The sequence below is a fragment of the Tamandua tetradactyla genome, chromosome 5 (assembly GCF_023851605.1).
Source record: "Tamandua tetradactyla isolate mTamTet1 chromosome 5, mTamTet1.pri, whole genome shotgun sequence".
Taxonomy (NCBI): domain Eukaryota; kingdom Metazoa; phylum Chordata; class Mammalia; order Pilosa; family Myrmecophagidae; genus Tamandua; species Tamandua tetradactyla.
In genome coordinates this window covers 101,624,614-101,651,454 of record NC_135331.1, presented here as the reverse complement: position 1 = coordinate 101,651,454, position 26,841 = coordinate 101,624,614, and the positions used below count along the sequence as shown (strand labels likewise).

Genomic DNA, 26,841 nt, shown 5'->3' with positions numbered 1-26,841 from the left:
TCTGAGAGTCCCTAGGCCTGCCTCTTCCCCACCTCATCTCCCTTTACATCACAGACCTCCATCCCTCCCTGCCTGAACCCCCGGGGCTGGCGGAGAGGGGCTGTGGGCAGGTCAGGGATGGCCTGGTACCCATGGGGACACTGGGGTGGCGGGGCCAGGCTGCGCCCCTGGGCTTGGCTGTACCAAGGAGGGGTGTGGTGGTGGTGGGGAGGGAAGGGGCCTGCCAAGCGGGGATCATGTCCCTGCAGGAAGCCAAGAGTCTCAGAGGACAACCAAGAATTACTGTGCCTCAGCCCATCCCCTAATCCCTCTGTGCACACTCCCTTCCCTAAGGATCTTCCTCGGAAATAAAGCTGTTTAATTTTCCCAGCTCAGAGATAATGAATGGAGGATTTGGGGTGGGGTGAGGATGGGTGATGGGGGACTATGGGAAAAGAGGAGCAAATGGAAAAACCAGCTTCTGACATGCCCGATTCCCCAGGAAAAGCCAGGAAAGCAGCCGTGTGAGCACAGGGCCGCCACAGCCCCTGACCGGCTGTGTGACGGAATGGATTTCCTGACCGCTCCTGCCAGTTTATCTTACTGTTTGCATGTTCTCAGAATAAAGATGGAAACTGCATGTGTTGGGCACAGGAATTCACGGACTGGTGAGCATAATTATTGTGGTGGGGCGGACGCTGACGGAGGTGGTCATCGTGGCAGAGGCCATGGTGGGTGTGATAACAGGGACAGTGTGGAAGTGACGAAGGGTGGTCATGGGCATGGAGCGCCCTGAAACCATGATGGGGTGGGGGTGGAAGATGAGGGGGTGGCCTTTGTACCTCGACACACCTGGGCCCCCATCCAGCCCATCTCTCTTTAGTGGTCATTTGGGCACGTCAGCCTCTCGGAGCCTGGTTTTCCCATCTGCAAAATGGGGAGAATAATAACTATTGGTGGAGTTCGGAGTTCTGATTTGCAGCCCTCCCTGCTTCCGGGGTGGGCTCAGACTCCACCAATTCTTCCAGATTGAAGGGGCTTCTTTGGTCCCTCTGTCTTCTCTGGTTTCTTCTCTTCTGCCCACAAACTTCCTCCTGTCATTCCCACCAGCTCTCATCTTAATCACCATCCCAACCCCTTCCTCCACAGCCCCACACACTCTAAAAAAGAAGTCTGCATTCACTGCCTCTACTTCCTGACCTCCCACTCGCTCCCTAACCCCTCTTGGTATGTGGGTTCCCAACATTCTACTGGAACTGCCTTCTCAAATCATCAGAAGCACCTCCCATAACCCCTTGGAGGAAATTGGTTCCAGGGCCACCAAGGCTTCCGAAGAGCCTCTTCTCAGGGCCTTCGGGACGTGCCCAGTTCAGCTTCCCCACTGCCCTGCGCTCTTCCCGCCCCTCATGGTTCCAATCTCAAGCCCCTCAAGCACACCGAAGTTCCGCGCTCGCCTAGCATCCCTCTTTCTCTCTACATGTTCGCCAGGGCAAGTTTACCTGCCCTGGTTCCAATTCCAGCCTGTGTCCAAGCAGGTCTCAAGTCCATTTCTCTGGCCCATCAGCTCATCTGGCCAAGAGCCCCACTTCTGGCAGCTGGCGACCTCCCCAATGAACTCTCTCCTGCATGCAACACTCAGACCGTCCCCGCCGATCCCTCCCAGATCCACTGGCCTTATCCACCCCCATCACCCCAAATCAAGCCCACAGCTCTTCTCCTCTTCCCACCTACCCACCAGTCCTGTCAATTATCCTGGGTCATGATTCTTTTAGAAATGAATACAGAATCTAATTTTTTTCAAAACATGAAACCAGCTCATCATTTCACTTCGCTCTTTTAAAGTCTCCCATCATGGCTAACCCTCTTTGGTATTAAAGCAAATGAACCATATAAATCTTGAGTCTTTTTTTCACTAACTAGAAAAATACACTCTGTTATGACAATCCATAATATGTTCATCTGTGTTGTATGAACTGCTTGTTTTAAAAACCACTTTGACAGTGTGGCAAATGTCTCAGAAACTTCCTACGCATCATTGCTTACTTTCAGTAATAGGAGAAAGTAATTTGAATCAACCCTCTTGCTGAGGGCAACAAGAAAATTTGGATATTAAAAACATCAAATTAAACCCAATCGAAGAAAAACAACAGCGACAAACAGCTTGAGGCATCTGGGTACTAATACAATTATCAAGATAGTGGAGAATTGCTGGGCTACAATTTACAATTTGTAAAGGACAGAGACCAGAGACAGGGGTGGGGTGTGTGTGTGTGTGTGTGTGTGTGTGTGTGTGTGAGCTTGGATTTGCGAATGCTTTCCTCTTGGGAACTGAGGGAGGGACTGAGAGAAGGAAGGACTAGGAAGGGCTTTTGAAGGTCTCCTGGGGAGATGAGACAAAGCATACCAAAAGGTGTTTGGTGAACCCCCTGCTTTCAGTTGGGTCCCTAAACGGCTGCACCTGAGGAGTAGGATGAACTGGAAATAAACAGATTCTCACAGGGGCTGCAGCTTAGTTTTGAGTCATCTCAATTCCTGAAGGTGAATTAAAGTGATCCAATGTTGCTCTGCCTTCAGGCTCTTATAAATTCTCTCTGGAAGAATATGTCATTCTGGTCTTAAATCATTTCTATAAACAATTTTGCAACTATGGTGTCCAGGGCACAATAAAAAAAATAACCAGGCATGTAATGAGATAACATACAATCAAGACATATGATGGGGATTCTAGATGTTAGAATGATCAGATATATATTTTTAAAAAATATCTTGCTATATTCAAGGAGATAAAAGACATGATTGAGAATTTGGGCAGAGAATTGAAACCATATGAAAATGGCAATTATAGATCTGAAAATTATAACTACTGAAATTAAAAATTCAACAGATAGGTTTAATAGCAGATTTATAGCTGAAGAAAGATTTAGTGAATTAGAAGATAGATCAGAAAACATATCCAGAAGGAAGCATGGAAAGGATGGAAAATATAGAAGAGAGTCTAAAAAACATAGAGATACAGAGAGAAGGTTTAAGAAATGGGTAGAAGCACTGTATGAAGAGATAATTTACCAGATTTTTCCAAAACTGATGAAAGACATCAATCCATGTGTTCAGTAAGCCCTAACAACATAAAGTAGCATAAATAAATGGAATCCACACCTCGGCACATCAGAATAAAATTAAAAGCTGAAAATAAAAGGTATGGAGAAAATTCAAAAAATAGTCAGAGATAAATACAGATTACGTTCAAAGTAATCTGTATTAAATAATGATTAAATAATGGAAATGATGGAAATGATTAAATAATGGAAATGATGGAAGCCAAAAGGCAATGGAATTCTTTAAAGTGTTGAAAGAAAATAACTGTTAACCTAAAATTCAACACACAGAAAAACAATTATTTAAGTGTAAAGGTTAAATAAAAACATTTTGAGACAAAACTGAGAGAAGACCCACATTAATAGGATAATTTTCAGGCAGAAGGTAAACAATCCTAAATGGAAGGTCAGAGATGAAGGGAGAAGTGAAAACCAGTGAAAAAGGCAAACATAAGGAAAAAATAGAACAATATTGTCTGTAAAGAATTATAACAACAATTAAAGTGTTTGGAGAGATTAATATTCTAAGATCCTTGCATACATTTTTTTGGGAAAAAAGACAAAGAATCCATTCATATTATTAGTTGATAAGTTAAAAATGCATGCTGTAATCTCAGAGTAGCTACTAAAAAGTAAGCAAGTGAATAATTTCCAAGTTTTGGGGGGAAATTGAATAAAGTATTTCCAAAAGAAGGCAAAGAAAAAGGGAATATAGTATAGGTAGGACATATAGAAAGCACTTAGTAAAACGGAAGATTTAAACTTAAATGTAAAAATAATTTCATTATATGTAAAGTGACTAAATTTTCCCAATAAAAGGCAAAGATTCCCAGGCTGAATAAGTACAAAAATCCAGTGAATCCAATCCAATAAGACATACCTAAAGCACAGAGATACAGAAAAAATGAAAAGTAAAGGGATGGATCACTTCCCGACATTTTGGCTAAGATCAAGTGTAGTATCTGTTCTTATCAGTTTAATATCTGATATGTCCTCTATCTGAGGACAATACATTAAAATAATTTTTGGAGATGGGATAGGAGCTTGCTGTATCCAATCCACACATTGACCTGATATTGCAGTATGTCCAGGAATGGTTCACCAAAAAAAAAAAAAAAAAGTAAAGGGGTAGAAAAAGAAGAAATGCAAACACAAAATGCAACACAATAAAAAAAGTAGTGTAGCTATATTAGTATCAGATTAAATAGATTTAAAGGAAACAATCACTACATATAAAAAGAGATACTTCAGAATGATATGAAGTTCAATTCAATTCACCAGAAATATATAATAATTCTACATTCACATATACCCAATCACTTGACTTCAAAATATATAAAACAAAATTGACAGAACCATATAATTGTATTGCAGATTCCTTCTCTACCTTCCTGATTTCTTGGGGTCACAGGAACTGGCCATGTCAGCTGTCAGAACCCTCTCTCAAAAATATCCAGTCTGGTTCACTTATGGAGTCATATTTAGACAGGAAGTCACCTTGGCTAACTCACTCCAGTTGTATTTAAGTACGTCTGTTTTGCAGATTCTAGCAGTGCCTTGCCCATCTTCCAAGCACTCACCATTTCCCCACTCAGCTACCTGGTGGTTTCCGACAGCAAGCACCTGAACTCTGCATCTGAGCGGCATGCCAGAAGTCCCAGGAAGTTAATGTTTCCAGTAGCAGCCCTCAAAAATGATAGGTATCAGTGGACAACTACTTCAGCATCCTTACCCTTCAAGGGATTGCTCAGAGGTGTGTTTCTAAACTGCCTGTCAGAGATCTCTAGCAAGATTGATTTCCAGCTGGTCACAGTGGTAACTGGCTTGATAGAATGTCCTTTATTGGTTGCCTTACCTCTCCTGCTTGACATACCCACTCCCCTACTGATGTTCCTTGAGATTCACCTTCCAAATAAACTACATTCAAATCCTTATCTTAGGGTCTGCTTCCAAGGAAACTCATACCAAGGCAATGCCCCTTCCATTGATAAGGACATAGCCGATCCCTGTGATGTCTCTTGGCTCAGATGGTCCCCATTCCCCATCCTCTTGACCCTGTCCTCCTCTGAGACCTCACATGTATCTTCATCTGGACCGTTTTGACAGTGGTTTCCTTCCCCTATGATCTCCCTTCCATTGCTTCACCACTGGCAGCCTGAGTAATTCCTACTAAGCATAAACTCATCATTGCATACCTTCTACTACCTTCTCCTCTGATATCTTCAGTGGCTTCCCATTGCCCAATACTCAGCTTGACGTGCAATGCTTTCTGCAATCTGTCTTCAATTTACCTCTCAGCCACCCCCCATGTCCTCCACTGCTCTTCTTTCCAAAGCCTGTCTTCATTTCTCAGACACCTTCACTCCTGGGCACCAGTCCTTATGCCTTACCCTAGCCTGCCGTGGCCTCCTCCACATCCAGGCATCACAAGTCTTCTCATCATCCTTCAAGGCTTAGCCCAAAGGAAACCTGTGTGAAGTTTCCCAGTGTCTCATGTTAGTCTTTGCTTCTCCTGTAGTGCCTCAAACTTAGTAACTGCTGGTGGATTTTGAGAACAGATGCCACTGAAATCCTCAAGAACCGGAACTCCTAGAGCCCCCTCATTGGATTGCTTATCAAGACAAATTTACAGAGCAACCTTGGTCCAGTCCCTTACCCTCCTTGACTGAGTTTCTGTTTCTGAAAAATGCACAATAAGTACTTGGGACTAGAATCAGTGTTTCTCAAAGTGAGGTAAGGGTGCAATTCTTCGGTGTGCAATCTGCCTTGGGCATGGATGACATTTAGTGTCTTTGACCCCATACTCAATGTCACAGCACCCCTAATCACAATTTTAATTTAGTTACAATTAAAAAGACTGCAACACATTTTCAAACTCTTGGGAGCATCTCCAGCAGAGTGGGTGATTCCTTAGGATCGACTAGCTCAGATATTCTTAGAATCCTCTAAGATAGGACCATTGGTAGCCCAGAACCATGCAGTAGCCTGGGCAGTGGGTCAATGACGGGAAGATCTGGAACCAAGCTGAAAACAATGCCTAGGTCGCGTCCAGCTTGTGAGCCTTCAGAGGGGTAGGTGGGGGCCAGCTGTGTTTGGGGACCAGGAAAAGACTCGGGACTGACCAACAGGCCTGTGGGTGGTGATTAAGGCCAGGAGAATGATTGTGACAGAACTCCTGCTGGGGGAGGCTACCGACACACCTGGTTGTCTAGCCTGGATGGTAGAGGCAGAGGAAGATTCTCCTAATGGAGAGTGGGGAGAGATGGAAGGAGTGAATGAGATAACTGCAGAGCAGCCAATCCTCGGAGATGGTTTGTGGTTGTGACCCTGGGCAAAGTGAGTGTTGCCCAACGTTGAGAAGTCAGGGTGAATTTTCAGGGGGATGTTCTGGGAATCATTTCATTCATTGATTCACTGAGTTATCCATTCGTCAAGAATCTCTGAGGTTGGAATGAGACCGTTCCAATCTTGTATGTGTTCTGGGACTACAGCTCATCCGGGCTGAGGTGCCAGAGCTTTGGTGACTGATAAAGGAGGAACTTGAAAGTGGAAGACTTTGTCAGTGCTTATTCAGCTGGGTCCGGGGGAGGCTTCTTTGAGTTGAGAACCTTCAACAAAGGACGGGGGGGAAGCAGGGTAGAGGTGTGTGGGGGGGGGAGGGCTGGAAGGGAATGTGCCAGGTACGTTATCACCTGATCTAATGCACACAGCCACCCCATAAATTAGAAGCTATGATTTCTCCCATCTTGCATATGAACCAATAGGCGTCCAGTTCTTAAGTTCAGAAGGGCATTTCTTCAGGCTTGCCTGGCTTGAATAGCACTGAGAATCTCAAACGGCTGTTGCTATGATTTTCTGCAAACCTTTGGATCTCAGTGGTGGCTGCCAGAGGGGACGGCAGCCTCTGTGCCCACTCTGGTCCTTCTGACAGCAACATCTGTCCTTATGTTAACGCCATACATCAGTTTCTAGAAGTTTGGTTATATGGCCAGTCTCCCAGAATCTGCTTGCCCTCGGACAAACTGATAAAACTGATTTTTAAACTTTCTACACTAAGGACCAAGTCTTGGCAACTCCACTTAGAACCCATGAGAATGTCAGCTGGCACGTTCTCAGTACTTATTATGTGCCTGACACTGCTCTAAGCAATTCAGATATACTAATTCATTGAACCCTCGCATCAGCCTGTGAAGTCGGTTGCTAGCCCCATTTTACAGATGAGAAAACAGAGGCACAGAGAGGCTGAGTAACTTGCTTAGTCTCACAGCTGATAAGTGGCAAACCAGAATTCAAATCCAGGTACCCTGGTTGCAGAGCACAGCAGCCTAGTGAGGGGCTCCCTGAAGCGGATTGCCCCCCTTGGCTTAAGGACAGCTGGATTTAGAAGTCTGAGGTCTATGATTTCTGACCACACCACCAATTAGCTGTGTGATCTTAAACACATCACTTACCCTCTCTGAATCCCCATTTCCTCCTCAGTCAAATGAAAGGGTTGAACTGCATGATCCCTAGTTCGGTTCTAGCTCTGACATTTCAAAAGGATTCGTCAGGCTAAAATAAGCAGCAAGAGTCGCGTTGCGGTTGGGAAAGGGCAGCCTGGGACGTGCGTGCGTGGAAGCTGGGAGGCTCTCCCGAGGTGAGGGGGCGTTGAGGGCTAATTGCAAGCGCATGAGCTCAGCTGGGGGCCACTTTCTCCCTTCCTTGCCCACAGCTGGTCTCTGAGTCACTGACGGGTCATTGGCCACAGTGAGGCTGCTGGAGACAGGGCAAGCCCTGAGCAGGGACAGACGACAAGCCCATCCCAGTTCCAATCCTGGGTCCCACAAGGAGCCTGCATGCTCTTCCCAGGCCATGCCTAGATGCTACTGCACTGCCAGCCTATGAGGACATGGCATCTCTGCCCCCTGAGCAGAATACTCCCTTCTGTCTTCAATTCTGCCAGTGGTGACACTGTGTGCTGTTCAATTTATATTCACTGAGTGCCTACTCTGTGCCAGGAGCAAGGTACAGAGACAGGCAAGGCTTGGCCCCTGCTCTCAGGGAAGTTGTGAGTATGTGTGTCGGGGGTGGGGTGGGTGGGGGCCCAGGGCCTCACAGGCATGAGGCTGGATGTAAGTCTCAGGCTTCTGAACCTGCCAGGAGGAGCTCAGAGTCAGAGTACCTGCCTGTGCTCAGAGCAGGGGCTATGAAGCCACCAACCCCAGGGGTAGAGCCAGGTGGGATCAGGTGCCAAGTCCATCTTTCCCAACCCCGCCCTCGACCTTGCCAGAGGGCACTGACCTCAGAACTTGAGCAGTCCTCATGCCAGGGGGTCACCCTCTGGGAAAAGAGCCAAAAGGGGTGTGTGTGTGGGGGGGGGTGTTCGGGAATGTGACTTCCTCTGGAAATCTGGGAATTTGTGGGGAGGGGAGTCAGGACTGAGCTTCTCCTGAGACAACTCTCTCCTTGCCCAGCTGTGAACATCATGCAGCTTGACACACCTGGTGTTGCTGGCCTGATGGGCAGGGTGCATTTCTGCGTACTTGCATGTGCAAGGGCATCCTTCACTACACCGTGGGTCCTCGAAGACGGGGGGCTGGCATGGCGCCTGTGTCACAGACGCAGTTAGGAGACAAAGGTCAGATATTTCCAACCTTCGGCCAGTGTACAACATTCTCTGTAGCAATTATCAGTAATTTTTCATCCATCCACCCATTCATTCATTCCTCATTTGTTCCTTCATTCAACCTGCAGCATCCCTGAGAAGTGCTCCTCTTGGTTGTCCTGAAACTCATCCCTGAGAAGCTCAGTCCTGAGTAACCCGATAACATGGGTTGACTGACTTTTAAAAATTCTGACTGTTGATGATTTGAAACCCGACTTCTTAAGTTCACCTTCTGCTGGTGCCTCGGAGAGCGAAGGCATGCTCGACTCCCTCCCACCCCTTCGGCTCCTTCCAAAGACATTTATTGACCTATTACATGCCAGGCACCAGGCAAGAAAATACAGCCCCTGAGCTCCCAGGGCTCACAGTCTAGTTAGGAAGGCACCACGAATCAATCACCTGGCAAGTGCTATCCCAAAGCAGGACCTGGTATTAGGCAGAGCCTATAAATATGGAACAGGATCCATGGAGAGGTTTAACAAAAGAAAAACAAGCTTCTCCAAGGAAGCGATGCTTTAGCCAGGGGAGGGGGGAAGTTGCCAGGTGGAGGATGTGGCACTACCAAGCCTGTGGCTGGAGGGTGCGGAATCTTCAGGGCCTCTATCTTTCTTTCTTAGGGCTAAACATCCCCGTAGCAGTTCCTCCTAAAATGGTGCTTCTGACTTTTCCCCATCCTGTCACCCTCTCTGGAATTGTCCCTCTGAGTGGGAGACCCTGCGCCTGCCCCCAACCCCTCTGCTCCCGGAGGGCCCAGCCAGCTCGGAGCCCAACGGGGCTGCCTTTCTCTATGTGTGGACATTGCCCTCCCCATGGTGCAGCCCAAGTTTGCACACTTGTTGCTCCCTGACAGACAAGCCCCCTCCCCTGGAATGTGCATGTGACCGTTCTTACAGATGGTTTCCCCTATCTTACGTCTGGGCTGTGAGTGTTTGACCTTGAGCTCAAGTCCTGCATTTGGCCCCTCTGGATGCTCATCTCTCTGGTATGGTCTGTTAGCTCAGACCCACCAGGGTCTGCTCGGAGTCTGAGTTCTGCTGCTGCTCCAATGCCCAGGGCTGCAGTCCTGCGAATGTGACCAGCAAGACATCTGCAAATCCTGTCCACATGTCCTGGAAAGGGGCTGGCAGATAACATCTCAAGCACGTGAGGGTGGGGGGAAACCCGGGGTTCCTGAGCACCTGAGCGCTGGTTCCGGAGAAGCATCTGCCCTGGGGCACCAGAAAGAGGTGGCCAGGGCTTGGGGCCTAAGCTGTGCTGGCATTGCATTGCCTTTGATCTCTGGCTCCCTACCCTGTGCCCCTCCTCAGCTTCTCATCAATAGAGAGGGAGGAGTGGGGCCAGTTGCGTGTGCCTGTGGCAGTGTGGTGCACGCATGTCTGGTTGTACACTGAGCTCATAGGAACGGTCCCCTGAGGTCTTGAACTTGAACTGTCTTTTGCTGTTCCATAGGGTGGGCAGGTCACCAGAGCCTAAGCCTGTTGTCCTACCTGTCTAACAGCCACACCAGTAGGCTCATGCATACAGGCTGCTGCTGCCGCAGGTGGCTCCACCTGCCCACCTGCAAGGACTTCAGTTTCCACCCCAGACCCCTCAGGGACCTGATCCAGCAGAAGTGGCAGCTGATCAGGACCCCTCCCCAGACTTTTATTTCTGCCAAACAGTCTCCCTGCCAAGAGGCCATCTTCTCCAGTCTTCCCTTCTTGCCAAAGCCCCTGCAGGAAGCCCTCAAAAAGGACAGCTGTTATCGCTCTGCTTTTAACCCTTCCATGGCACTGTCCTCCATGAGGGAAGTCCAGACTCTTTGCTGCGGCATGTCAGGCCCCACCCCGGGCAGTGCCCTCTAACCCGGGCTCGGCCATTCTGTATGACTTCCCTGCACTGAGCACTGTTCTGAGGTATCCTTCTGCATGGGCTGCTCCATCTCCATCCCACCCTTCCAGGTCCCTTCCGCCTCAGTGTAGATGTCAACTCCTCCAGGAAGCCCTCCCTGACCCTCCTCTGTGCTCCCATTCTGTAGGCCCTAAGAGGGCAAAGCCCATTGTAGTTTATTGTGATGTTTTCAGAGGCTGATTCAGCAAATGTTATTAAATGAATGAAACAATAACCTCTCTGGGTCTCATGGTTTTTATCTGTAACATGAAAATAATACTATTTGACACACAAGGCTCCAAGGAGGGCCATGGGAGATAATGTATGTGAATTTCCTATCACTGTGCTGGACAAATAGTCGATGCTTCAGAAACATAGCTCTGATTTTCCTGCCTTTTAATGTTTATGGGGTACATAGTTTTTTGTTTGTTTGTTTTTGTTTTTTTCATGGGTAGGCACCGGAAAATGAACCTGTACATGTTGTTTTCTGTTTAAAAATGCTGTTCCCTTTTGGAGTCCTTTCGGCCTTAAAGCACTGCTAGATTTTTGTTGCTCAGGTCTCTGCTTAAATATCACCCTTCACAGAGAAATGCTTTGACCACCCCTCTCTAAAATAGCCCCCTCCCCACCACCACCACCACTCTCCACTCCAGGACTTGCCTTATCATGACCTGAACTCTCTTTTTTGTCTTTCTTGCGGACCCTCTGTCTCCACCACCCTAGACGTGAGGCCCATGAAGCAAAGGCTCGGCTGCCTCTACCTTGGCTGCAGCCCCAGTGTGCCCAGAGCCCTGCTGGGCCCTGGTGGTCTAGGGGTTTCCAGGGACAAGGCTGTGACGTCTCCCTGGGGACAAATGCCACTCTCTGTGTGTGTTTGGGATAGAGGATGGGGAGGCATCTCTCCCCCTCCCTTATCACACATCCCAGGGAAGTGGGGCTGGGGGAGACTTCTGCTGCTCCCTCAACACAGCCCCTGAGGGGGTTCAGAAGCCGAGGCCTCTCCAGAGCCAGGCAGACACAGGTCACCTGCGGGGGGGCGGGGAGGAGCGGGAGGCAGCCCTTCCTTTCCCAGGTGGCCCTAGGATCTGGGTAGGACACAAGCCTTTCTCAGCACACCTGAGTTGCAGCCCATTTGCCAGCAAGGAGGGGCTGAGCGCGGACTAGCCTGGGGCTCTTCTGTGGAGTCCCTACTTAGGAGGGACCCGCTCCGCTGCCCTAAGCTGGGGAGCCCAGGCCCAGGCCTGTTTCTTATTAGTGCCAGTTTTCTTCATTGCACCTCACCTGCGCCTCTCCTCACTCTTATCTTCCTGTTACCAGTGCAGGACTGGGCCCCCACCCGCCTGCTTTCCCTTTGACACCAGATTGTCACACTTCAGATTTAGAGGTGCTGTGAGGTTCCCAATCTTTCCTACCTATGCTGTATCCTCAGGGTTCCCGGTGCCCAGCTGCTACCCACCAGCCCTCCATCAGCCGCTGCCTTGGCCCCTGCCAGCACCCCCATCACCCACTGCCTCTATGGCCCTTGGGCTGGACATAGTAAGGGGGATTCCAGAGAAAAGGGTGGCTCCCACCCACACTTGCTCCCCCTCCCCACTGAGGAGGGACATCCTCAGGCTCCGCTTGTAGGGCTACTGGACTTCTGGCTGGGGTGGGTGGGGAGGGCAGTTCGCAGCTTTGTATCCAGGCCCCTGCCTGACCTCAGGCTGGGTAAGTCAGTGTTGAGAGGACCCCCACCCCCACCCCCGACACCTTCCGAGCTCAAGTTCTACCTAGATCCAGGGAGTTCTGCAATCACTGCCTCATCCTTTGAGCTGCTAGCACCCCTCTCTAGAGCTCCCAGCCCTACCTTTGCAGGCAAGAATTTCAGGGATTAGAGTTTGTGAAGCATGTCCTGCATGCCTCAAGGGCCCTTGAGGGCTGGTGTGCATACGCGTGTGATGGATTAAACTGGGGTTCTGAGTTCTACCCCTATTTTGGCCAGAGAACCCCAACATTTGTGTTTCCAGTAGAAGCCGCACATAAGTTATTTAAACAAAAGGATTCATTACTTAAAAACAAGAAAGCTTTGCTCATCACAAAACCTAGACAAAATTCTTCATTTTACATATGGGGAAACTGAGGCCCAGAGAGACCTCAGCTTTTGCTTCTCAAGGTCACAGTGGGGTCAATGGCAGAGCTGGTACCCTACCAGGCCTCCTGGCACCCAGGCTGATGTTTTTCCAAGACCAGACCAGAACGTCCCTCTCAGGAGATGGCAGGTGGGGGCCAAGTGCCAGGAAGGCCCTGTCCAGAGAAGCAGGTTAAGGTCATAGCCTCCCCCCGCCAGGCCCCACTCTGAAGTTCCCTGGAGATAGCTCCATAGGGAAAGGTCACTCAGTTCTTAATTGGAGACTTAAGGTTATGAAATGAGTAGAAGTAGAGTGAAAGAGGAAAAGTGAAGTGGTGGGGCGTGGGGGGTGGGGGACACAGGAGTCATCTTCTGGGGCACTCACACCCCTCCCCCAACAAAGGCTCTGCCTGCTCCAGTCCCCAGTTTCTACCTTTTCCTGTGATCGCTCTGACAGTTCCCCACAGCAGGACAGGAGGGCCACCCCACAAAGCACATGGCTCCCCCCAGCCCTGACCCCACTGGAAGCAGTCCCCACCCCAAGTGCTTAACTTCAAAGCCACCCCACCCTCTACTAGGTGGAGGAGGCATGGAGGGGCTGGGTGGTCCTGAGGTAGCGACTTCTGAGGTGGGGACAGGGTTTCTGTCTCAGCCCTGTTCGGCAACAGCAGAAATGGCACATAGGGGACTCTGTGGCGTGCACTGTGCCTCCCCTCCTCATGCCCAGCTGGGCCCCCATTAAAATGCTCTTGAATGAATGAATTGTATCCGTCCACCCGGAGGCCCTCCACAGTTACCAGCATCACCCCCTGCCCCCCTTGTCCTTTAGCGACTACAAGGACTGAGTTATTCTTAGTAGGTTTCATTCATCAAAGCGTGACAAGTGTTGTCCTGGGAGGAATGCCTCACAGGGAGCAGGAGGAGGGGGTGGGGTGCAAAGGCCCCACCTGAGCGGGGTGACACAGCCCTGCCCTTAGGCAGCCCCAGTTCGAAGGGGGAGACACAGGTCCTGCCTTCAGGGAGCTCCTTGTGATGGAGTTTTTCTGGACGCCGTGGGAACCAGGAAAGAATTCCTGAAAGAGGAGAAATCTTAGCCTGGTTTGCCTGATGAAGCCAACAGCCAAGTTGCCCCCTTAGGCCTGGCCTCTGGGCCTGGCTTCTGGGTCTTCAGGCCTCCTCCCTCCCTTCCTGAGATGGGAAACCTGGACCACCCCACTCCTCACCAGCTTTCTTGTGACCAGCAGGCCACAGCTTGTCAGTTGGCAGGGGTTCCAGGGCTGTGAAGGGGGATATCACCTTTCTTTGCAGGAAGGTAATTTCCCTGCCTGGGGAAGGAGCCTATGACGGTTTCCTCTGGTACTGGGGCTCTGCCATAAAGTCACTGTGCAATGAGCAGTGAACTGACCTGGGGGTTTTGGCTAGGTGGCCTTCCCTGAAAGCCTTTGCTTTTTTGTGTCCTGTGTGCAAAACGGGGATACCATTGTCCTTCCCACAGTTACCTTTCCAATAGGCCTCAGTGTGCCTGTCAACAAAATGGGTCTCAGACCACTGTCCCGCTAGTCGCTTCCAGCAGAGACCTTTGAGGGCTGCAGACTTAACAGAGGAGGGGGGCGGGCAGTTTCTCCACGTTCAGATCCCGGAACTCCTCTCCCCAAGTCCCGCAGCTATCCTCGCAGCTGGGACCTCATAGCTCTCTCCTGGGACTGCGGGGCAGTCTCGGGGGCCGGCAGGAGTGGGTGGCAGAGCCGGTGCCCGCTCTCCTCCGGACTGGGGACGGGTTCCCGGACCCGGGAGGGGCGGCCTAATTACGGCGAGTTGGCCCCGCGCCGCCGAGTGCGCCGGCTGACAGCAGCGGTGTGTAATTAGAACGCATTAGCCGTGCCGCTGCAATCCTGTAATTTCACCGCGCGCTCCGGGTGTGTTGTAGGAGGTGGAAGCAATGCCGGCTCGACCGTGAGTCAGACTCTCGGAAGCCCGGGTGGGGACGTAGGGGGCGGCAGAGGCCGCGGAGAAGAGATTGCACCGCCTCTCCTCCCCAGCACTCCCACGGAAGGCGCGGATGCCTTCCCCTAGCGAGGAATTCCCCACCCGTGCTCCTCGTTGTGCGCCCTTACACTCTGCACAGCGGAGGGCGGGGCGTAGGGGGGCGTGTCAAGGATAGGGCGTGGCTTGTGCCTCATCTCTCCTCTAGGGGGCGCACCTCCGACCCCGCGGATCCTCCTGGGAATACAGTCCAGTGCCCTAAAACCTAGCCACGTGGCCCTGCCCCCTGCGCGCAGGTGAACTGAAATTGAGAGATGCACGTGCAATGGGCCAGGCCGAGACCTCCCAAATCCCAAATGTACCCAAGAAACCGAGACGAGCCACAAACCTAGGTCAGCGACAAGAATGACAGAGGCATCAGAAGGGAGTTGTGGATGGGGTTAGGGCGCTTGTTCCAACTGAGACCTGAAATCAATTCTGGGGACCTGGGAGGAGCCAGCCGGGAGCTGAGGGTGGGAGAGGAGTTTATTTATTAGCCAGATTAGCTAGCATTAAAGGGGGAGCGGTGGTGACTGGCGGCGGCGGGGACATTGCTGGCATAGCTGGCATAGCGGCGGGGCCTCCCGCGGCGCGGGGCTCTGGCGGCTTCAAAGGGGCTTAGAGAGACCCGCGGTGGCACTGCCACGGCCCCGCGGGGGAGGGCGTGGGCGCGGACGGCGGGGGAGAAGGCGGCCATTGTGCGCGAAGGGATTAAGGATCTGGCCTGGAAGGAATTTTAAACTGCTTCGAGCCGGCACCCCAGGACTAACTCCCCACCCCTGCTCTCTTGAGCACGCTGAGATGTTTACCTGCATATCCGTGTCTGGGGGCTCCTCCCGGCTCCCTCAGACTGGAGGCACCTAGGGTTGCCAGATGTGGCAAATAAAGATAAAGAACATCCAGTTAAATATGAATTTCGGATAAACGATTTTTTTTTTTTTTAGAATAAGTATGTCCCAAAATTGCGAATGGGACACACTTATACTAAAATATTATTAGTTGTTAATCTGAAATTCAGATTTAACTGGGCATCCTGTATTTTTTTTTTTCCTTTTTTTGACTGCCCCAGAGGTACCACGATGTCTAATGTGTTCTGCAACAGATTGGGGGTTCCAAAAGGCCAAAATGTGGTTCCCCCATATAGGGGATCTGTGAGGGTGGGAGCTGTGCCTTCTCAGACTGGGAATTTCCTGAAGCTGGTTGGTTTCTTGAAGCCATACCCTTCAGAACGGAGCTCTGATGGCAGGGCGCTGTCTCGCAGGGCGTTGTCTCGTCCATCAGACTGGCAGCCTGCTAAGGACAGGGGCTGAATTTCACCAGTCAGCCTAGGGCTCCGAGATCAGTGTCTGTGTCACCTTCATCAGACTGGGAGTTCCTGAAGCAGGGATGGTGTCTCTCCCACCAAACTGTGCCTCCCAGAGGACAAGTCTGTGTCCCCCTTCCTCCCCCAGGCTGGTAGAGGCCCCGCACAGAGATTAGTGTAGCGTCCTGCGCCGAGACCTGCCCCACAGGTGGGAGGGTCCTGGCTGTTGGGACTCAGCACTGTGGTTTGCGGTTCTCTGGGGTTGAACCACCTAGAGTTTGGGGGGTTGGGGCCCCCATCTTGATTCTTGTTGGGCAGTGGAGGCCCACAGTTTCTCCCAAGAAGGGATGGTGTGATCTTTGGTGCAGAATGACTGAGCCCACCTCCTCTCTACCCAAACCCATGGCAGCCGGGTCCCGTTGCTCTGCCTGCCTCGCTAACCCCACGCTGCCCGGCCAGCTTTGCGTGTGCTCGTCTCGCTGCCTGAAGCGCCCTCTCTTCCTGTCCTTGAAGACACTGAGGTCTTACCCTTCGGGATGCTCTGCCTTTCCACAGGGTGGGCAGGGCCAAACAGGCTGCTAGTGCCTGGGGGTCTTCTGGTGAAAAGGAACCCCCACCCACTCCCTTCTTCCTCACCAACCTCAGCCATAGGGCCAGAGAGGGCTAAGAAGGGGCAGGGTGACAGGGCAGGGTGGGGGGTGGAGGTGGAGGGGAAGCAAGAAGAAGCCTCTGCCACCATCTCCCCGCCCCGCACCCCTTTCCAATCCCCTCATCCCCTCGGGGCCTCTGAACTTTCCCTCTGAGCCGAGGGAAGCCCCGGGGAAGCCCTTTCCCACGGTCAGTCTCCACACACACCCCCCACCCCCAGTGGAGAGCTCCCTTCTCTTTTGCCACAGCCACCTCAGCCTCACCATCCGCAGAGCCCGGCCGGGCCCACCCCATCCCCGCAGGGCCCCCTCCTTGAGCCGGGGCGCCCGCTTCTGCGAGTCACATCATCACCCCACCCCGCAGGCCGCCCAGTCATCAGGTCGGCAATTAGCTGCTTCCTCCCAGCCCGCATGAGGCCACCCGGACGTCACAGCCCCTCCCCGGCCAGCTGCTGGCGGGAGTGCTGGGGATGCCCCCCGCCCTTTGTAGTCAGTGCCAAGCCCTGGCGCAGCCCCCCCCCCCCCCTTCCCCGCCTCGTGAGCACTGGGGTAATGAGCCTCCCTGCGCTCCTGGGGGCAGGAGAGGCCGCGCGGCTGCCTCCTTCCCCTGGGTCACCCCCTCCCATTGGAGGAGGCCGCCACTCCCGCTGGCCGGGTGGAGTGAGGCTGGCTCCCGGGAGCGGGGCGGCCCAGGCGGGGCTTGAGACGTGGCTCAGGTGTCTCTGTCCCCAGTCCCAGGCGGTTTTCCCCAGGCTCTCACCTGGGGCCTGGGAGTTGGTGAACTGAGGACGGTGGCAGTTATCTGGGAATGGGCGGGGGGGAAATGGGGCATCACTCTACAGACATGCCCGTGCAGGCTCACCACCTGTGCCCGAGCACACACACATGCAATCTGTGCAGCGTGCGCCCCCCCCCCCTCCCGCAGCTATCCCCTGCCATGTCCCCGGTGGGCAAACCCACCCAGAGTTGCACCCTCGTGTCCCCTCCCCCACCCGTGCACGCACAGACCCATGGACGTATGCTATATGGAGACAATAAGCTGACAGCACCAGAACCCAAACCACAACACCATAGAGGAACACAGAAGGGTGGGATGTGAGAAGAGACCACCCCAACACCCATGTTCCCCCTCTCCTGGCCATGGGCTCAGGGCTCTTCCTGGGGAAAGGTGGGGGAGTCAGCATTTGGAGGGTGTATTGGGCTGCGGGGGGTGGGGGGAGAGGCATGGTGGGAGAGCTGTGGCTTGAGTTTGTGGGGGAGGAGGGGAGGATGTGGATAACCAGAGAATTTTAAAATTCCAACAAATGTAAACAAACCTGGGAAATCTGGCAGATCACTTAAGGCCTCAGTGCCTCAGTAGACCTATCTGTAGAATGGAGATGAGGAGAACACCATTTAAAACTGGTGGTGAGGTTTAAATGCAACAACCCAGCTAAGAGCAGGCCCTGAGCTGACATGCCTATTGGGAAGACCCTCCCAATATCCTCCTACTTTGGGTTGGCCTCAAAGAACTGCCCTGAGGAGATAAGTAGCCCCCACCTTGGGCCTTACCTGACAGCACGCTCACCCTCTATCTTTATTTCCTGGGATCCCAGGATCCCAGCCCCAGCCCAGACACAGGACTCAGGTGAGAGGCATGGTTGGGCCTCGGGGGTGTGACTGGATGCTGCTCCGGATTGGCCCGTGTGGCCGGGGAAGGGGGGGCCTGGGAGGGACTGGCTACCTGCCCCTCCTCTACCACCGGGCTTGCACAACAGGTGACTCCGGAGGTGAGGTGAGGTGAGTGATAGCTTCCAGTTCCAGGAGCAGATGAGTCAGCTGGCACCTCCCCGCCCAGGCAAACGGGGAGCAAGGGACAGGAGCTTGGGTGGAGGGGCCTTCTAGGAACCGTTCCTGGAAAAGGACCTCAGAACGGACGCTGCCTGAGGTCCTGGGAACTGGTGTTGCCTGCCGGGAAGAAGTGTTTCAGCCCTCAGTCTGTCCTCTAGCTCAGCAAATACCCTCTTCCTTGCTTCTCAGAACCAGCCTCCACCAGCAAGCCCTCCGGATCCATGAGGCAAGGCACCAATTCCCTGTGCCTGCCCAGGCTGGCCCCACCACGCACGTCTTCGACCACAGCCAGGCCTAACTGCCACCATTCTGCCTTGCCCTCTTCTCATCCAGCCTTGGACACGGGAGCACACGTACACACCCTCATATACACATGCCCGTGCCCACACAGGCCCAACCAGAGACAGCCATGCAGACATTTGCACATGTACGTGCACAGACTTTCAGATATGCTCCCTCACATTTGTATGTGCTCGTTCTGACATTCCTGCACATTTACAACTTCATACACATTCACGCACACACATGCAAACATGCGGAGTCATAATTTCACACGCGCTCTTACCAGTAAAGCATCACATATATGCAGAGTATTGAGCAGGAGTTCAATTATTTTTAATCCCTTCTTCCTCCCTGGAGTTCCTTCCTAACCAGATGTCCCCTCCTCCAATCAGAGTATCTTAAAGATGAGCCGTTTGTATGTGCACCAAACGACCTGCATGAGAATGCTTGTGGTTGCAAGCCACATTAATTAAAAACTGGACACAACCCAAATGCCCATGAACAGCAGAGTAGATCAGTTGCGGCAGAATCCGCTTGATGGAATACTACTCGGCCATGGAAAGGGAAGAACTGGTGCGCCATGAAAACGTGGGTGAGCCTCGCAGACGTCAGAGTAAACCAAAGGCAGCAGACACAAAAGGGTGCGTACTCTCTGATTCCACTAATATGAAGTTCACAAACAGGCAAAACAGAATCTGTGGAGATAAAAGGAAACATCAGGACAGTAGGTCCCTCTGGGAGACAGTGTTGATACAAGGGAGCCTCCTGAGGTGCTGGAAATGTTCTGCTCTGTGCTTGATCTGGGTGGTGGTTACCCGCCCGTACACATATGTAAAAATACACCAAATTCACTGAGTTGTACCCTTAAGATTTGTGCAATTTAATGTATGTGGATTATCTCAATGAGAAAGAAATAAATGTTAACTATGGGTTCTAAGAGAGTTAATGACCCAAAGCCACTGAGCAGTCTCTTCTACGGTATTTCAGCTCAAGTCTGGACTCCTTAGTGCAGGGAAAGGCTTGGCCCCATAGGAATGACCCTGGTGGCATCGTTCAGCTGTGGGAGGGAATTCCACTCTCCAGTTGTGGCTGGGCTATAACACACACACACACACACACACACACACACACCTCTGGGCAACTTCTATCCTCACTCACAGGTGCAGATGTGGGTGGGTACATCCCCCAGGCCCTGAGAAGCCAGGCTTGAGGCTGCGGAGGGACCCCCAGGGTGGCAGAGTGTGGGGGTGGCGCAGGACTAGTGAGGGGGGCTTGTGGTTCTTCCCTGTCTCCACAGCCCTGGAGCAAGCTGGTCTGGCTGGGTGGCAGTCGGGCCTGCCTTGTCCCCGTGCCTTACTGGTGTCCTCAGGCTTGTGGCCCCTCCTGTGGCTGACTTTCCATGAAGTTTGTTGACTGTAAGCAAGGAGCTTGGGGCTGCCCAGGGAGAGCTTGGGCTGGACAGAGCCTCAAGAGATGGGTCTTGTGCATGAGAATGGGAGGTGTGCAGGCTCCCACTGTGATCTCTATCCCCAATTGAAGGCTAAATATGATGATTCCTCCTACAAAAATCCCCCATTTGCAAAGAATAGCTACCTTTTAGCAACAGATAGCTTTTGCTATCTGCCATGCACCAAAATACTAAGCTTTATTATTATTTTTTTGGTGTGTGATCAGGGAATCAAAATAATACTAAACATTTAATACGTATTAACCCACTCAATTCTCCAACAGGCTATGAGATATGTGATAATGTTGCCATTTCCCAGACAAGGAAACTGAGGCTCTGAGATAGGGAGAGTATCTCCTCAAGTCACACAGGGAGCTCAGCAGGTGGGATTTGGGGTGATAGTTCCATCAGACTGGGGCTCCCTGAGGGCAGGGCTGGGTCTCACACAGATTATTTCACAAGATTGCTGTGTAAGAGAGGCTTACAGGAGGAGCCTGTCTTCAACCTGCCTTTCAAAAATGGACCCACAACACCGCACCTACTCTTTGAGACCAAAAGAAGAAAGGTTTATTTTGTCTGGAACCTAAATTTTCTGTAGCACATAATCTAACTCAACCTGTCTGGATAGCTCATGTGAACAATTGAAACACAGGGAGCCCAGAAAAGAAATGAGGGCCTTTAATTCTGAATAGCTTAATGTAACGCCTGTATACTAAGCAGATAATCAAAAAGTATTGGCAAGGTCCTTGAGGGAAGGGAGAAAAAATATGAAACTACTGTCAAACGTTAGGGACATCCAAATCAATAGGCCAAGCCCTTGATCTTGAAGCTTACTCTTGTGAAGCTTAAGTAGGTAGTAGAGAAGCTTAGCCTACCTATTGGTATGCTAAGAGTTACTTCTGGAGGACCTCTTTTGTTGCTCAGATATGATCTCACTCTCTCTCTATGCCCCACTGTGGAAGTTAAACCATTGCCCTCCCCCATGTGGGACATGACATCCAGGGGTGAAAGTCTCCTTGGTGGCATGGGAGATAGCTTCCAGGGATGAGTCCGGTGCTGGCACTGCGGAATTAGCAATTTCAACCTGACCAAAAGGGGGAAAAGAAGTGTAACTAACAAAGTATCAGTGGCAGAGAGAGTTCAAATAGAGTCGAGAGGCTACTCTGGAGGTCACTCCTATAGCTTCAATTATACGTTGCTACCTATCATAACTTGCCAAACCCCAACCAAAACCATTCCAGCCAACCCTAAAGAACACCTAGGGCAACATATAAGATTCTACAAAATTTCCATGCGCTAGGGTAACTTTCCAGAAACCTACAACCTCCAGATGGGTCCCTGGATCAGGTCAGTCCTGAAATCTAGAAGGCCCAGCCCCTCCAGAACATCGGCTAGTTCCATCTCCCTACCCCATATTAGTGACAGACCCTTCCAACATGAAAAAATTAGAATGGCCATAGCCCAAATACCCTTAAAGGAAAGGATAGTAAGATCAAAGGTGATGGTGGAGTTATACAGAGAAGACAGGATTTAACAAATGAATATGATTGCTGAATCATTAGATTGATATCTCTTTTAGTCTCCAGTATCTTAGAGCAGCTAAAAGTAAAACCCTAAGATTGTGGAATTGTAATCCATGCCAAACTCTGTAGTATGCTCTACCACTTATTGTGCTGTGCTTTGAAATTTGTTGCTTTTTTGTATATATGCTATTTTTCACAAAAAAAGAAAAAAAAAGTCGATTGTAATGATAAAAAATTGTTTATTCCTTCTAGTCTCCTATATTCTGGAGCAGCCAGAGGGGAATATCTGAGATGATGGTGTAGTAGCCCATGACAAACTCTGGGACCTGTCCTGTAACTACTCGTTGAAGAGTGCTTTGAAAACTATTGCTTTTTTCTTTCTTTGCTTTGTATATGTATTATACAATTAAAGAAAAAAGCAACAATGGACCCGCAGCTTCTCCTGGAGGGGCTCGGAGGGGGCTGCTGACTTGGGGCTCACCACCACGTCCCCCAGGCTCTGCCCAAAGGTGTGCCAGAGATGGGGACTGTGGGTGTGGGGGAGCCTGGGGGGGTGGCCTGGGTGAGGGTGTGGCCCAGAGGACGCTGTCCCTTTGGCAGCTGTGCCAAGATCAGTGTTGATGGCCCCCAGCCCTTCCCTCCCTTCTTGTCTGTGCCCACAGGGGTCAAGACCACCCGAATGTGTTACTCCAGAGCCGTGCTGAGTGGAGGGCTGGCTGGTCCCTGCCTGTCCCTGGGATGCCACAGTGGGCCCCCCTGTATCTGGGCCCTTGGACCAGAAAAGTCCTGAAACCTAGAGGGCCCACGTCCTGTCCATTTAAGGATGTGTGGAGGGGGCGGAGTGCAGGGAGGCCCCCAGGGGTGTCCAGGACCAGGTGCTCCTCACTCTGCCGGGTCATATGACAGAGTGAGGTGGCAGGTGTAATAGGAGACAGCACCCTCCCAGCCTGCCCTGTGACTATATTAAGTCCTGTGCCCTCCCCGCTCCCAGGCCTTTCCCTCCTCCCTCAAGGGATCCTGCACTACCAATTAAGGAGTTCCCCTTCCCCCACTGTCCTAGCAAAGGGGCAGGGGCCTAATTAGGTCAGAGCCGGCAGGAAGCCAGGTTGGGGAGAAGAGGCAGCAAATTTAGTCCTTGGGTGCTAATGAGCTGCAGAGCAAAGCGGGTGAGAGGGAGGCCCCCAGCTGCCGAAGCCTCAGCACCCTTCGTGCCCCCTCCCACGCCCCCCCTCCACAGCCGCCCATGCATACATCCCGGGCCTCACAAGGGCAGCACTTGCAGAACCCGCTCACCACAGGCTGAGACATAGGTTTGTGGATTTCCTGGCCGACACGCGTCCCCGTCCATGCATGAGGGCACCCCTGCGAGCCATGACCACCCTCAGCCCGTGCAGGAGCTCCCGTGGCTCACACAACAGCTGTGCCTCAGGTGCCCACGCAGGCTCGCAGGTGTCCCTGCATGTATACCACCCACCCCATCTGCCATTTCACCTAAGGGCTTGAGGCCAGGGCCAGGCTGAGAGAGCTTTGGGGTGTGGAGGTGGGGAATGCAGTCCTCGGGCTGCAGGGCAATCATTCTTTGCACCCCCCCCACCTAGATCTAAGGGTCCAGTTCCTGCCCCCACCCAGAGCTCACCACCCCTGGCAAAGGGCAGGATGCAGGGGCTGGGTTTATTAATAAACTTGCTCCTCACTGGAAAGACCTGTGCAGGAGCCCCAACTTCAAGCCAGTCCGAGCAGAACTTTCCAGGAATGTCACCCCAAAGCAAACTTTCCCCTGACCCCAGGATTATTTCCCACCCCTGACTTCATCCCCTTGGTGTGTGGTGGGGCTCCAGCCAGGCTCGGCTGGCTCTGCAGGCCTGCTCGGCGGCACGCCCTCTGTCACCTGGCAGCTGACGTAGGCTTGGCCGCCGCCCAGAGAAGGTCACACAGCACCTCGTAGGTGGTGAGGCTGTGATTAGAACTACCCTGCCTGTCATCTCAGTCCTGCTGCCCCCCTCCCCCGACACAAAGGGGACGGCTGAGCCCTCCATGTTGGGAATGCAAAATGACCTCTGCCTCGCCACCCGTGACCTTAGGATGCTGCCCTGGCACCCGACTTGGAATGGGGAGGAAGCTGAGAATACTGGCCCGGCAGGCAGAGGACCTGGGCCAGTTGGGTTTCTGCCGCTTCCTGGCTCTGTGACCTTGGGCAAATGGGATTTGACTTATCTTTGGCTCATTGTGAAATGAGGAGACACATGCCCACCTGAGGACAGCGGTGAGAATTACGAATGCATGGTGGCTAGTGGAAACTGTAAAGGACTGTACAGGATAGTGAAGTAAATGGCCCCTGTGTTCTGGCCTTTAGCACTATTTCCATTCCCATTTCCATCCTCTGCCACCACCACGACTAACGCATCCACTCTTACCTCCATCTCCTCGGCCATCACTTCCTCCATCCTCACCTCCACCATCACCTCCACCCTCACCTCCACCATCACCTCCACCCTCACCTCCACTATCACCTCCACCCTCACCTCCACCATCACCTCCACCCTCACCTCCACCACACCCCTCTCTTTCCCCACCATCACCTCTCTGCCGTCACTGACCACCACCATCACCTTCAGCACCATCTCACCACTTTCTCTTTAGTTGCTACCTCCATCCCAACCGCGACATTATTGCCGTTCATTCATTCATTCATTCATTCATTCCAAGAACAGTGATTGAGCACCGTCTGCGTTCAAGACCATGAGTGATTCTTGAGAGATTAGTCCTGCTCCGAGGCCCCTCACCATTGGGAATGGCCTATGCCCCTTACTTCCTTTAAGCCTTGAGTGTCTCACAACCCTTCCTCACCAAGAACACTTCCTTAATCCACCCCGTGCCACTCTGGTTACTCCTGTACACGGTTGCGTTTTCATCAGTTTTGCCTGTCCTCTTCCTGGCTGGTGTGAGGGGTGGGGGACTTGGTCCCACGCTGTCTAAACTTATCTGTGAAGATAGACTCTCACCAGCTCTCTTAGACGTGGCTTAGCACTGCTGGGTTCCAAATCCCAGCTCTGGCCTTTTCTATCAGTGTGACCCTGGACAAGTCAGTTTACCTCTTTGTGCTTCAGTCTGCCCAAATGTAAATCGGCTTTAATGATAATACCACATGTGAGGGTTACGTTCATGTGTCACCTTGGCAGGGTTACGGTGTCTAGTTGTTTGGTCAAGGAAACAGTAGCTTGCTTGTTACCATTAAGGGTGTTGCCTGGATTTAAATTATCAGTCAGTCTTTTATATTTATGGCCAATTATGTCTACAATCAACAAAGGAGATTGCCCTGAGCAATGAGAGAGATGTCTCATCCAATCAACTGAAGGTCTGAAAGGGAGAAGTGTTGATTCCATTAGTCACGAAGAAGAATTTCCATTGTTACTTCAGCCAGCCCCGCTTCTCCTGGGGAATTCATTGACAGCTTCATTGGCGGTCCTAGCTCGTGGCCTGCCCTATGGAATTTGGCCTGGCCAACCCCCACGGCCATGTGAGTCAATTCTATGATAAAATAATCAATCTCATAATATATGTAGCCCGTTGGTTTTGTTCCCCTCGAGGACACTGAGTAATACACCATGTCTCATGGAATTGCAGTGAGGATTCCCTGAGATATGGCATGTAAGGTGCTTAGAACAGAACCAGGCACCCAGCAAATGCTCAGCAAACAGGAGCTGTTATTGTTAGTCCTCCCTCCTGCCAGCACTGGGCTCACCATCAGTGAGAACGAATATACTAACGAATACACTGCCTCTCCGTCACTAAACCTATCGTGGGGGAAGGAAGGGTCACTGCCCTGCCCCGCTGCACCTGAGCTCTTCGGGGAAGCACTGGGCAGGGGCGTGGAGGACCGTGCAAGGAGGTTGCAGCCAGGCAGAGCTGAGTTTGGATTCTAACTTCACTGTGAGCAACCCAGGGGGCAAGTTATTTAACTGCCTCGAGCCTCGGTTTCCTCATCTATAAGTGGGTTGCCCAGCAGGCCTCAGTGAGGCTAGAGCTCCTTGCTGCTTCTCTTGGATCTTGTACAAAGTTGCCCCGATGACCGTGGGTAGACTCAGGGCCTCCACTTTCCAGTGCAGACGAGGGATAATCCCGGCAGAGCCTACTCCCGAGTAGGTGGAGAAGATGCTGAGTGATGGCAACAGCTCAGAAAAATAAAGTGCCCTGGGAAAGTTCTAGGGACAGCATTACTAATGGTTAACTTAGGCGAGGCCCAGCTGGCCCGACCTGAGAAAATACACTGAGGTCTGAGTTGGGTTCCTGGAACAGGGCCAGGGGACCAAGGGCAGCGGGTGACCGAGGGGCTCCCTCACTGCAGCCACAGGGAGGCCACTCTGTGCTCACACTCCCACGTGCCCATCCGCGGAGCAGGGACGGAGCTGCAGGCACATGCTGGTGGGCGGGGACCGGGAGGGCCTGTGAGGCCCACAGACTTTGCTGGGGTCCCCAGTACAGCCTGAACACAGCTGTAGCCACCCAAGGATTCCCTCCGCCTCCCTCCTTTGGTGGCGCCCTGACCGTGAACCCCAGGGGATAAACCTGGGCAGCAGTGGCTGAATGGTGTGTACTCCTGGCCCCCACAGTGTAAACTCCCAGGACATATTTATGTTGTGTGGGTCTGGGCCTGGTCCCCTGCCCAGATCAGCGGGGTCACGCCATGGCAAATGCTGCACATGCAGGGTGGCTGGATTCCTCCATGGTGTGGGGGGAGAGAAATAATGGTGGGGAGGGAGGGGAATGAGGGTCATGGGCCAGAGAAAGCTGGAGCTGGGTGGCCAGAGGGAGGAGCTAGAGCTGTAGAAGCTGCAAAGCAGGAAGGGGTGGGGGGGGGGAGTGTAAGTTTGCAAGCTGCAGGAGGTGATATACCAGAACTTAAAGGGCTTTTAAAAAAGGGAACTTAATAAGTTATACATTTATAGTTCTAAACCTATAAAATTGTCCAAACTAAGGTATCCAGGGAGAGATGACTTAATTTAAGGAAGGCTGATGGGTCCAGAACTCCTCTGTCGGCTGGGAAGGCACGTGGCTGGCATCTGTTGGCCCCTGGCTCCTGGGCTCCGTTGCTT

The 26,841-nt window shown here is 52.0% G+C and overlaps 2 long non-coding RNA genes and 1 other non-coding gene across 4 annotated transcripts; 2 read left to right on the top strand and 1 right to left on the bottom strand.

Moving 5' to 3' along the window:
- Positions 1 to 894: 894 nt before the first annotated feature.
- LOC143682655 (uncharacterized) lies at positions 895 to 18,311 on the bottom strand. Of its 2 annotated transcripts, XR_013175214.1 has the most exons (6): positions 18,218 to 18,311; positions 17,983 to 18,032; positions 15,937 to 16,009; positions 15,526 to 15,576; positions 3,046 to 3,096; positions 895 to 906 (listed from the first exon to the last, which is right to left on the bottom strand). It is a non-coding gene; the product is annotated as an uncharacterized LOC143682655 (long non-coding RNA). The 2 variants fall into 2 exon arrangements; XR_013175213.1 differs by lacking the exons at positions 895 to 906; positions 3,046 to 3,096 and adding an exon at positions 15,246 to 15,440.
- Positions 3,998 to 4,181, top strand: LOC143685478 (U2 spliceosomal RNA). The gene has a single exon (XR_013176703.1). It is a non-coding gene; the product is annotated as a U2 spliceosomal RNA (small nuclear RNA).
- LOC143682654 (uncharacterized) lies at positions 7,846 to 9,095 on the top strand. Its single transcript, XR_013175212.1, has 3 exons — positions 7,846 to 8,121; positions 8,528 to 8,691; positions 8,808 to 9,095. It is a non-coding gene; the product is annotated as an uncharacterized LOC143682654 (long non-coding RNA).
- Positions 18,312 to 26,841: the final 8,530 nt, after the last annotated feature.